A 13,246-nucleotide genomic window follows, 5' to 3' on the forward strand; every position below is an offset into this window, starting at 1 on the left:
GTCATACACTTAGGCCAAAATGTATTCGGCCACATGTCTTTGGTAAAAAAAAATGTCAATAAGCATATATTTATTGGTTTGCGCAAAAGTTATAGCGTCTACAAACTAGGGTACATTTTCTGGAATTTACACAGCTTTTAGTTTGACTGCCTGTCATTTCTTGAGGTGCTAAAATGGCAGGGCAGTACAAACCCCCCCCCCCCAAATGACCCCATTTTGGAAAGTAGACACCCCAAGGAAATTGCTGAGAGGCATGTTGAGCCCATTGAATATTATTATTATTATTATTATTATTATTATTATTATTATTATTATTATTATTATTATTATTATTATTTTTTTTTTTTTTTTTTTTGTCCCAAGTGATTGAATGACAAAAAAAAAATTTACAAAAAGTTGTCACTAAATGATATATTGCTCACACAAGCCATGGGCATATGTGGAATCGCACCCCAAAATACATTTTAGCTGCTTCTCCTGAGTATGGGGATACCACATTTGTGGGACTCTTTGGGAGCCTAGCCGCGTACGGGGCCCCGAAACCAAGCACTGACTTCAGGATTCCTAAGTGGGTAAATTTTTGATTTCACTCCTCACTACCTATCAGTTTTGAAGGCCATAATATGCCAAGATGGCACAAACCCCCCCAAATGACCCCATTTTGGAAAGTAGACGCCCCAAGCTATTTGCTGAGAGGCATGGTGAGTCCATGGAATATTTTATATTTTGCCACAAGTTGCAGGAAAATGACAAACTTTTTTTTTTTTTGCACAAAGTTGTCACTAAATGATATATTGCTCAAACATGCCATGGGCATATGTGGAATTACACCCCAAAATACATTCTGCTGCTTCTCCTGAGTACGGGGATACCACATGTGGGACTTTTTGGGAGCCTAGCTGTATACGGGGCCCTGAAAACCATTCACCGCCTTCAGGATTTCTAAGGGCATACATTTTTGATTCACTCCTTACTATCAGTTTCGAAGGCCATAAAATGCCAAGATAGCACAACCCCCCCCAAATGACCCCATTTTGGAAAGTGGACACCCCAAGCTATTTGCTGAGAGGCATGGTGAGTATTTTGCAGCTCTCATTTGTTTTTGAAAATGAAGAAAGAATGAAAAAAATTTTTTTCTCAAGTTGTCTTCCAGGACGGCACCCTGAGAGATGACTGGTCCACCTGACAGGAAACGCAATCAATCAAGAGGTTAAAGGCCCCCGCCCCTCCCGATGCTCCTCAGTTTTTGATTGTGTTTCCCCACAGCGAAACCGTTTGTTATTTTTCTGTTGACCTAAAAGCCTGGGGCTGGTGGTCTCCCCCTGGGAGCCGGACCAAATGCCTGGGAAGCCGCTGGGTCCGGCCAGATGGTTCTCATCCTTCCTGGGGGGTTTCCCAATCCGTGTCTCGGGGGGGGTAGGGGGGGGAGGCAGCAGAAGCAGGACCCTGGTCGGTGACCGTGCTTCTTTCCGTGGAAGAGCCCCCCCCCCCGAGTGCTGAAGAACCCTGGGTACGGTGGTGTACCCAGAACTTCAGGGGCCAAATTTCCTATTGCCCTTCCTTACCTGTGCGGTGGCCGCGCAGTTGCAGGAGTTGGTGGTTTTCCTTCTACTGGCTACAAGACCACAGGGGACCCGTTCTGGGGTCTGGCCGGGGCTGCCGTTCATCTGCCCGCCCGCCGACCGTTCGCGGGGGTCGCGCGGCATGGAGAGCTTTTCTTCCAGGGGCAACCTTCTCCTTGCTGAGGGTAGCTCAGCGCCATTTTCCTGAAGATCAGGAAATGACATCACTTTCTCCTAAGAGGGGGGAGTGGGAAGGCTGCGGCAGGAAGTGACCTCAGGTCCAGTACCACTTCCGGTCTTCGGCAAGATGGCGGCGGCGGTGGCGCGATGCAGCCAGCATATAGAGGATATAAAAAGCCACAGGGAACAGGCGCCCATGTCTCCTCTGCGTTCCTGTTTGCAGCACCTCCAGGGAGAGATCGGATTAGCATGGAACATGAGAAGGAGAGACCTGCAGGGTCTGCGGCCATGGAAGAGACCACAGGGGGTGAGTCTGACCGGCCTTCGGAGGTTTAGAGGGGGAGGGTACCCCAACTCTTCTCCTCCGACTCTGTGTATGCCTGTGGTTTTTTTTTTTTTTTTTTTTCAGGGGACGACGCTATTGCCAGTGAGGTTGCCAGCCGTCCTGTGAAATCCTCCACCCGCTCTAAACGATGTGGGAACTGTAATGACAGGCTACCCCCAGAACATCCAAAGCCCTTCTGTTTTAAATGCATACAGAAGTTGACAGGGAAGGAGACATCTCAGATGATGAAGGAATTCCTTACTGTGCAAACTGAGATGCTGTCCACATTAAAGTCTTTTTTCAGGCCACCCTTAAGCCTAGGGATTCAGAGGCTCACTCTAGTAAGGATGCCTCTTCCCAGGAGAGCTCCGCCTCCTCTAGGAGGTATCGGGCGGAAATACTGGAGTATCCACTCCCCCACTATTCAGAGGAAGAGTGTGATTTAGAAGTTCCTAATCAGGAGTTTTCTGATGAAGGGGTGGTGGACAGCCAAGAGGAGGATGGGAGGGAGGAATCCAGGTCTAGCAGACATATATTTTCTGCCGATGACATGGAAAATCTTCTGAAAGCTATTTATGCCTCAGAAGAGATTCAGGAGCCTGCTGCACAGGTGTCCACTCAGGATAGGATGTATAGAGGCTTGATTAAACCTCAGGCCAGGGTCCTTCCGGTACATTCCGCCCTTAAGGAAGTCATCTTAAGGGAATGGTAAGAACCAGAAAGAAAGCTTCTGAAATATAAAACCTGGAAGCGTAGATGCCCCTTCTCTGAGGAGAATGAGGAAAAGTTTTTCAAAACTCCTAGACTAGACGCCTCCTTAGCACAGGTCTCTAAGCAGTCGGATCTTTCCTTTGAAGATACCGGTAATTTAAAGGATCAAATGGATCGCAGGGCTGAAACCATTTTACGCAGAGCCTGGAAAGCTAACGCTGCGGCTGTGAGCCCCGCATTGGCCTCAGCTTGCATCGCAAGGAATGCCGACACGTGGGTCTGTAAACTAATGGACCACGTATCCCGAACCTCCAAATCCAAGGAGGTCCTGGATTCTCTGGAAGTCATAGGGAATGCGGTCGCATATTTAGCAGATGCTACGGTTGAGACAGTGCGTACAACCGCTAAGACAGGTGCCTTGCTAAACTCAGCCAGGCGAGCCCTCTGGGTTAAAACCTGGGATGGGGATAGCTCATCAAAAACCCATCTATGTGGTCTCCCTTTTGAAGGGACGCTCCTTTTTGGTGCTGGCCTAGATCAGGCTCTAGCCAGATCTACCGAGGAAGGGGAAAAAATTTCCCACCAAACCTAGGAGAGAGAGGAAGCATTTTTTTTCGTGGCCCCCAGGCAAAGAATTGCTTCTCCGAGAAAAAGGTCTCCCCTATTAGACGTTGGGGTGCAGGAAAAGACAAACAAAAAACTGGCGTTCTCTTTTCCAGTCAGAAGTCAGTTGACAAGACCCCCAAATGACTTTCCCACTTTGCCTCTCAGTGGGAAAGGATCACCCAAAGCCCCTATGTACTTCGGATCATAAGAGAGGGTTACAGATTGGAGTTTCTCTCCCCTCCACCCCCCAAGTTTCTCTTGACTTGCCTTCCCAGGGATCCCTGCAAGGTGGTAGGAAACCTTCAGAATATAAGAGAGCTGGCCAGTCAGGAGGTTATTATACCTGTTCCAGTGGACCAGCAGGGCCAGGGGTTTTATTCCCACATTTTTGTGGTACCAAAACCCTCAGGAAGGTATCGTCTTATTATAAATCTAAGGAACCTCAATGTTTTTCTTCGTTACAAGAAGTTCCGCATGGAGAGTGTCTATTCCCTCAGGAGACATCTCCTCAAAGAAGTGTTTATGGTGACCTTGGATTTAAAAGACGCCTACCTTCATGTCCCCATTTTTCAGGGCCATCAAAGCTTCCTGAGATTTGCGATCGCCTCTCCAGAGGGAGTGCAACACTGGCAGTTCACAGCCCTCCCCTTTGGACTGGCATCCAGTCCGAGAGTCTTTACAAAGGTCATGGCAGAGGTGGTGGCTTTTCTGCACCTCCAGAGAGTGGCATTGATTCCCTACCTGGATGACATTTTGATTTACAGTCTAAGTCGGGATCAACTACTTCTGGATCTATCCAGAGTAATGGAGACCTTAGAAGCCCTGGGATGGATTGTCAGCAGGGAAAAGTCCTCGCTGACTCCTGCTCAGACAAAGCTGTGTCTGGGTTTCCTGGTGGACTCCTCAGAACAAAAGTTAGTTCTTCCTCAGGGCAAGGTAGAAGGCCTCATTTCAGCGGTCACGTCGCTGTTACAGGCAAGCACTATCTCCTACAGAGGTATCATGAGAGTTCTGGGTCTAATGATGTCAGCTATCCCAGCAGTTCCTTGGGCACAGCTACACTCCAGGCCCCTCCAGCACTTTCTTCTATCCTCTTGGGATAGAAAAAGAGACTCTCTGGACATCCCGGTCGAAGTAAAGAATTCCCTTCACTGGTGGCTCCGGCCTCAGAGGCTTCAAGGGGGCCTCCTTTGAAGCCAACTTCAGCCTCTCAGGATTACTACAGATGCAAGTTTCTGGGGGTGGGGAGCCCACCTGGAGGATCTAATAGCTCAGGGATCCTGGGATTCAGAACAAAGAAGGGCCTCCTCCAACTTTCGATAGCTGTTGGCCATAGGAGAAGCACTAAAGGCTTTGGAGGAAAGGATCAGAGGCCTGGAGGTGCAGGTCTTGTCAGACAATGCCACAGCAGTGGCATTTCTGAATCATCAGGGGGGTACCAGATCTACAACACTCCTATCCCTATCAGCAGAGATCCTGTCCTGGGTGGAAAGTCGGATTCCTTCCATCTCCGCAATCCACATAAAGGGGACGTTAAATGTAGAGGCAGACTACCTCAGTCGGCAACCGATTCTGCAGGGGGAATGGGAACTGAACCCAGAGGTCTTTTCCCTGATAATTCGGCGTTCCAGAGATAGATCTCTTTGCCCGCAGGAAAAGCAGAAGGGTAAAGAGATTCTTTTACCTTACTCGAGAGAGAGGCTCAGAGGGGATAGATGCGTTGGCGCAGGTCTGGGACTTCCGACTGGCCTATGCCTTTCCCCCTCTGGGACTAATTCCGAGGGTCCTTCAAAAACTGTTTCTCTTGGAAAGCTAGTTGATTCTAATAGCCCCTTGGTGGCCCAAGAGAGCCTGGTTTCCAACCCTGCAGGGTTGGTCCATAGCCCCACCGCTTCACCTTCCGGTCCGGGGCGACCTTCTCCTTCAGGGTCCAGTCCGCCACCCAGACCCCAGCTTTTTTCAAGCTGACGGCCTGGCTCTTGAAAGGCAGAACCTGCGGGAGAAGGGGCTGTCTGAGAGAGTAGTGGATACACTGCTCCTTAGGAAGCCAGTCACAAGGCGTATCTACGCCAAGACCTGGGCGATTTTCTCTCGCTGGTGCCAGGAGAGAGGGACTTCTCAAAGAGAGATCCCTGCTATCTTAGAATTTCTCCAGGATGGAGCAGATCTAGGTTTGGCAACCAAGACCCTTAAGGCGCAGGTTTCAGCCCTGTCCTGTTTCCTTGAGAAACGTTTGGCTTTACACCCCCTGATCAAGAGATTTCTCTTGGTCAGGGAGAGGTTGTCCCCTGTTCAAATGTCCAGGTGTCCTCCTTGGGACCTTACACTAGTACTGGAGGGGTTATCAAAGGCCCCATTTGAACCGATAGATCAGATCCCCCCTTAGGATCCTGACCTTTTAAATTTAGCCTTTTTACTAGCAATCACCTCAGGAGAGTAGGTGACATTCATGCTTTTTCTATTAAAGAACCATTCTTTTTATTTGAGGACAGGGTTATACTTAGGCAGGATCCCCTGTTCCTCCCTAAGGTAGCATCAAAGTTCCATAGGACTCAAGAAGTGGTGCTGCCTTCCTTTTTGTAGTAACCCCAAAAGTGAAGGGGAAGTTTCTTTTCATTGTCTGGACGTCAGACGCTGTTTATTATCCTACCTAGAAAGGGTTAAGGAATTCAGAAGGTCCAGCCATCTTTTAGTTAATTTTTCTGGCTAAAATAAGGGCCAACAGGCATCCACGGCTTCTATAGCTAGATGGATACCATTTCGTTAGTCTATGAGCAGTCAGGTAAAGCAGCTCCTAGAAATCTTAGAGCGCATTCCATGCGAACTCTGGCAACCTCCTGGGCGGAAAGGGCCGGAGCTTAGATGGAGCAGATATGTAGAGCCGCTACATGGTCAAGCCAGAACACATTCCTGAGGCATTATAGAGTGGAGTTACCATCTCCTCAGGACCTGACATTTGGCAGGAAGGTCCTGCAAGTGGTGGTCCCGCCCTAAAGGTAAGCCTGAGCTACTTGCTCTTCTCTCAGGGTGCCGTCCTGGAAGACGACTTGAGAAAATAACCAGTTACACTTACTGGTAACGGTGTTTCTGGGAAGTCTTCCAGGACAGCAGGCCTTCTTCCCACCCGTTCTATTTAGGAAACATGTAATGTTTTAGAGTGTGGTGGTGGTTATGTTTTTCACTCTCGTGCACTGGTGTGGGTCAATACTTTGTCACAACTGAGGAGCATCGGGAGGGGCGGGGGCCTTTAACCTCTTGATTGATTGTGTTTCCTGTCAGGTGGACCAGTCATCTCTCAGGGTGCCGTCCTGGAAGACTTCCCAGAAACACCGTTACCGGTAAGTGTAACTGGTTATTTTTTTTAAAATTTTCAAAACGTTGTGACAAAAAGTGAGGTCTGCAAAATACTCACTATACCTCTCAGCAAATAGCTTGGGGTGTCTACTTTCCAAAATAGGGTCATTTGGGGGGGGGGGGGGGGGGGGTTGTGCCACCTGGGCATTCCATGGCCTCCAAAACTATGATAGGCAGTGAAGAGTGAAATCAAAAATTTACACCCTTAGAAAGCCTGAAGGCGGTGCTTGGATTTCGGGGTCCCGTACGCGGCTAGGCTCCCAAAAAGTCTCACACATGTGGTATCCCCGTACTCAGGAGAAGCAACAGAATGTATTTTGGGGTGTAATTTCACATATTCCCATGGCATGTTTGAGCAATATATCATTTAGTGACAACTTTGCACAAAAAAAAATTTGTCTTTTTCCCGCAACTTGTGTCACAATATAAAATATTCCATGGACTCGACATGCCTCTCAGCAAATAGCTTGGGGTGTCTACTTTCCAAAATGGGGTCATGGGGGAGGTTGAACTGTCTTGGCATTTTATGCACAACATTTAGAAGCTTATGTCACACATCACCCACTCTTCTAACCACTTGAAGACAAAGCCCTTTCTGACACTTTTTGTTTACATGAGAAAATTATTTTTTTTTGCAAGAAAATTACTTTGAACCCCCAAATATTATATATTTTTTTTAAAGCAAATGCCCTACAGATTAAAATGGTGGGAGTTTAATTTTTTTTTTTCACACAGCATTTGCGCAGCGATTTTTCAAACGCATTTTTTTGGGGAAAAACCACTTTTTTAAAATTTTAATGCACTAAAACACTATATAGCCCAAATGTTTTGATGAAATAAAAAAGATGATCTTAGGCCGAGTACATGAATACCAAACATGACATGCTTTAAAACTGCGCACAAACGTGCAGTGGCGACAAACTGAATACATTTTTAAAAGCCTTTACAGGTTACCACTTTAGATTTACAGAGGAGGTCTACTGCTAAAATTACTGCCCTCGATCTGACCTTTGTGATGATACCTCACATGCATGGTGCAATTGCTGTTTACATTTGACGCCAGACCGACGCTTGTGTTCGCCTTTGCGCGAAACCGGGGGGGGGGGGGGGTGCTTTTTTTTTCTTTATTTTCTTAAACTGTTCCTTTCATATTATTTATTTATTTTTTATTGTTTTTATTATCTCAGGGAATGTAAATATCCCCTATGATAGCAATGGGTAGTGACAGGTACTCATTTTTGAAAAAATTGGGGTCTATTAGACGCTAGATCTCTCCTCTGCCCTCAAAGCATCTGACCACACCAAGATCGGTGTGATAAAATGCTTTCCCAATTTCCCAATGGCGCTGTTTACATCCGGCGAAATCTAAGTCATGAAATGCTCGTAGCTTCCGGTTTCTTAAGCCATAGAGATGTTTGGAGCCATTCTGGTCTCTGATCAGCTCTATGGTCAGCTGGCTGAATCACCGGCTGCATTCTCAGGTTCCCTGTTGGGACAGGAGAGCCAAAGAAAAACATGGAAGACTGTGGTGGGGGGGCATTCCCACTGCTTGTAAAAGCAGTTTAGAGGCTAATTAGCCGCTAGGATTGCTTTTACATAAAAGCCGACTGCTGGCTGAAAAGAATGATATCAAGATGATGCCTAAACCTGCAGGCATCATTCTGGTATAACCATTCAAAGTCCAGCAACATACCCGTACGTTGCTGGTCCTTGTTGGGCATATATTGTAAACTTTTTTTTTTTTTTTTTTTTTTTTCATGCAGCCTGTGGGCTGAACGAAAAAAAGATATATTGATCAGTGGGTATGCCCACCATTAGAATACCTCCCTTCATCCACCCACTTCTAATGATGGGCATACATGCATCGTTTATATATGCCGAAGCATGGGGGCATCCTCCCGCAAAAGGTAGGAGCAAATCGCTCCTCCACCCACTGCTGGCCCCACGCTTCGGCATATATGCTGAAGTATGTATCTGTGGTGGTGAAATCACCTCCGACAGTGCTGGAGTTGCGGCTTTATGTATCGTGGGAGCAAACGCTGTTGCTGTCAAGATAAATAAATCCGCGCTGCAGCTGAATGGCGTACCTGAAAACAAAAAAAAGGTTAACAAGAAAATATAGTAAAGTATAAAAAAAATTGCATACCTATAAAGCAAACATGATAAAAACAACAATAAAACATTGCAGAATAGAATACAGTAAAAAAGAGCAGAACAATAGAGAGAACAATAAAACAACAACTATCTGATGATCAAAAAGGTGACTAAAAAGTGGCACGCTCGTGTGTAATTGTCCACGTGCAAGTGGTACCCCTTTCCAAATAAGGGTGAAAAAAATACCCCCAAATAAGGTTGTGGGACTTTAACGGCAACAGCGTAATGTAAAAACAATTTTATTCCATAGAAAAATTTATATATGTATACAAAACATTAGCATAGTTAATAAACATAACACAGTGAACACAATAAAAAGCTGAAACACAGCTGTACTGATGTGCATTGGATAAAGATGCTTGTAATGTCTTTCACGAAGGCCTACGCGTTTCGGGACTGAAACTGACCGTCCCTTCGTCAAGGGCGACTTGTGGGACAAGCTCTTACTGTAAAATACAAGATTAGAAAAAATATAAATAAATACAACATTTTCTACCGCATAATATTGTCATAGCATTGCATAGAGAACATGAAGTCTATGAAACCAAAACAAGAGAAACGGCCTACCCAAACATGACAGTGTTGGAGCACCCATTGCCCAAATCACGGTGGCGGATATGTCAAAACCACCCACGGATCCAAAAACCAGAGCCTGGGTGTGTGTGACTGGCCCCACTCTGCCCACACTGATCCACCCCCAAAAAAGAGACACCGAATCGCGGAGCCTGTCCAAGAGGGTACTGTGTCAGGAAGGCACAGACCCAAGTGGATGTCTGAAAAGGATAATAAAAAATATGGTATTCAATTAAAGATTATCTAAGTCAAAAATATCAATCCAAGGGTCATAGTCGGCTCAGTAAATAGTATCGTACCTGAGTGCTAGAGAATATACAGTGGCGAATACAGAATATACAGGGCGAGTAAAAAAAAAAAAGGGCTATATGAAGGGAGTGTGGGGTATCAATTGAATGGTCATTGATTAGCTCGCATGAACATATTGATCTTCACACCAGCAGAGTCTGCAAACAGAGTGCTGTGTGAGAGAAGGTAAATCAATGTAAAGTAAGTAAAGTGCCTGCACTTATATAAAGCGACAAGGCAAAAGCTTACATACCAGTATAAGGCTCTTTAGTTAGTGGTCGTCAGATCTTGCGGTATCTATGTCCAAACGGGTCGCCTCCGTTCAGGGTAATGATAGACTGACACTGATCACTGCAGCATTTAAAAGACTGAAGGGGAGGGGTCGGGCGTGACACTGATCTGTCAATTAGCATGGATCACGTCAGTTAGCATGGAAGAGGGCAAAGAAAAAGGAACCTCCAGGTGAAAGTGATTTCGTGGCGACACCGCACTCTCTGCGGCATCCCCACATTCTCGCTCCAGTCAGGATTAGCCCAGAACTCCTCCCACTCTTCTGTGAAAGGAGACAGAGCGCAGCCAACTGTAGCTTAGCAGCCAGGAGCGTCGTAACAATATAATAGCAGGCTACATAGTAAGACCACAGGATAGGAGGATCATGTCAAGCACAGATGCATCCATGGTTCTCCATGTTTATTATGTGAACTTATTAAACAAAAAAGGGGACCTGCTGTATATTCAGAGCTTTTGAAAGTAGGGGGCAACATGTAAAAGGTGTCAAACAGGACGGGGGGGACCCCGAGCCATCACTGCATGGCGCACCCCACAGGTGTGGGCCTGAGAGGTGGGTCATGCAGCGGTGACCCACCGGCGCAGAGAGGGCGGCCGAGCCAGGCATCTAGATGCCCGCAAGGACGCCACATGAAAAAGGTCCCCCAAGAGGGACACAGAGTCCCTGGGAGGCCCCCCTGCGCCGGGCGGGGCAAAGAGGGGCCAACAGATGTACCCGAACATATAGTGCGCCATAACCGGACATGGCAATGAGAAATCCAACTGCAGGGCATGAAAACAGGTCAAATGTACATCATCAAGGAACTAAAACACGATGAGCAGGTCAGGGGTAGACAAATCTAAGTAGATGATTTAAACATAACATTACACAGGTGACCAACCTAGATTGGATGATCGGACAGTATGTTAGATCAAAGGAGGAGGGGGGAGAGGGGGAGAAACCACGATATAGGAGACTATAGATCTTTCTCGCATTCTCCTGATGTAAACCCCTCTAAAAATGGCCTATAACTAAATTGTTCATTTAAGCCCAGGAGCGAGGTGGCAGCAAGGTCAACAATCCAACGGACTTCCCGTTGTAAGAGGACCTTGTTCCAGTCCCCACCCCTGGGGTTGGGATGGATTCTATCCAGGATCAAAAATTGAATTCCTGGAAAGATCCCCTGATGTTCATGAATTACGTGCCTTCCCAGAGGGAGATCTGGGTTTGCCTTTTTCATGGAAGTGATGTGCCTGGAATTTCACCTATCAATCTAGGGATGTTGGCAACATACATGATCTAGCTGGTATGGTAACCTTTTTCTATTTGTTTCCAAATAAGGGTGACACCAAGTCCCACAACAATCTTGCCAGCGCTTCCTACCCTGTTTCCCCGAAAATAAGACCTAGCGTGATTGTCAGTGATGGCTGCAATATAAGCCCTACCCCCCAAATAAGCTCTACCCTGTTTCCCCGAAAATAAGCCCTACCCTGAAAACAAGACCTACAAGGACTTTAACTAGGGCTTATTTGGGGGGTAAGGCTTATATTGCAGCCATCACCGACAATCACGCTAGGTCTTATTTTCGGGGAAACGGGGTATGTAGTCAGGGCGGTTTGTCGGCTCTACGTGACTATCTTTGCCCTCGTAAACCATAAAACTACATGTATAGCCTGTGGCCCTGTCACAGAGCTTATACATCTTGACCCCGTATCTGGCACGCTTGCTGGGAAGGTACTGTTTTTTTAATGACAAGCGGCCAGAAAACGTAATCAGGGACTCATCAACGCAGACAACTTGATGTGGAGTAAACAAGTCTGCAAAACGTTGGTTGAAGTGGTTTACGAGGAGCCGAATTTTGTAGAGCCGATCGTATTTCAGGGTCTCCACGAGGACGAGAGTTCATTGTTGTTGTGCATGAACTGCAAGATCTGCTCGTATCGTGTCCTGGTCATGGAGGCAGAGAACACGGGCATATGGTGAATTGGGTCAGTGGTCATTATGGCCACAACTCACTCTTTTTGGTTATGCCCATGAGTAGGGAAAGGCCCAGAAAGATCTTAAATTCGGAAACCGTAATTGGTTTTCAATCTCTGGCAAGGGAGGACTGGGGAATAGTGGCGATGTGTTGACCAGCGTAGAAATTGCTTTGGTCCACAATAGATCTATAGAGATCTTCGGTGAAAAACCGCGAATAAAAATCCAGTGACGTAAAATCAACACCTGAATGCCGGGTTGGCCATTGAATGGGGCAAGTACAGGTGCTGCAGAAGTGGTGGGTTCCCAATTAGGATTGGCGAATGCAGCAGGAAGGGCACTATGGGCACGACGGGCCTGTGTTCGTCTTCTTGGTGGCAGCGGGACACTACTTGCTACTACTCGCCAGCTTGAACTGCCATTATGGGACTCGCCACGTCACCAAGTGTTACTGCATTGCTGGATGTACGACCAGGGTGTACTAGGCCGCTGGTGCTTGCCAGTTCACCAGAAGGAATAGCGGCGCTAGTACTTCTCTGCTCCATACGAGAGCCCTGCGGTTCTTGCACCTCAACAGCAGAAGAAGATGATTGGGGTCTGGTACGCCTGACCTTGGCAGGGACCACAACTCCGTCGTCAGAGCTATCTGTCATGGAGCCGCTGTCGTCTACAGGATCGTATTCTGAGCCTGAATCTGACAGATGAGTGACTTCCTCTTCACTATCTGTCATGCTCAGAAACGTGTAGGCCTCTTCACTAGTGTGCCTTCGATTTGCCATTTTGGGCTCTAAATTTAGTGGTACACTAGTAAGACTCACAGGCAAAAAAGCTCCTGACTGTTAGCGACTGTATCAAAACGCTACCAACAAAAACTGTTAGTGATCGCAGGGATCAGGCCTGACTGACGCTGGGCCGAGGGCAAAACTCAGGTGCTAGCAGGTATCTGGGTTGGTCCTGCTAACACTGCGTTTTTGAGAACCCTAAACTGCTGGGGACGCTAGTATAGATCTGATCACATATTGATTCGTTCAGATACTATACCACTAAGGGAGGTGTATGGTGCGTGCGTGGGTGTTAGCGGTACTGGCGCTAACCTGACGCTGCCTGGGGCGACGCAGACCTTATCTGACCCTAAAACTTAACTTGTATCACCGCTGGGCGATTAGGGGGTAAAACCTTTATAAGGTAATAAACGGTGGGTGCCCTGAAACTATAATAAACAAACTAACCAGCATCACCCGTAACAGT

General features: G+C 47.0%; 1 protein-coding gene across 1 annotated transcript in view; it reads left to right on the forward strand.

The window, feature by feature from the left end:
* Positions 1-13,246, forward strand: part of MED4 (mediator complex subunit 4) — a 47,580-nt gene that overhangs the window by 31,988 nt on the left and 2,346 nt on the right. The window lies entirely within an intron of this gene.

Source organism: Aquarana catesbeiana, linkage group LG02 (assembly GCF_042186555.1).
Source record: "Aquarana catesbeiana isolate 2022-GZ linkage group LG02, ASM4218655v1, whole genome shotgun sequence".
NCBI classification, from domain to species: domain Eukaryota; kingdom Metazoa; phylum Chordata; class Amphibia; order Anura; family Ranidae; genus Aquarana; species Aquarana catesbeiana.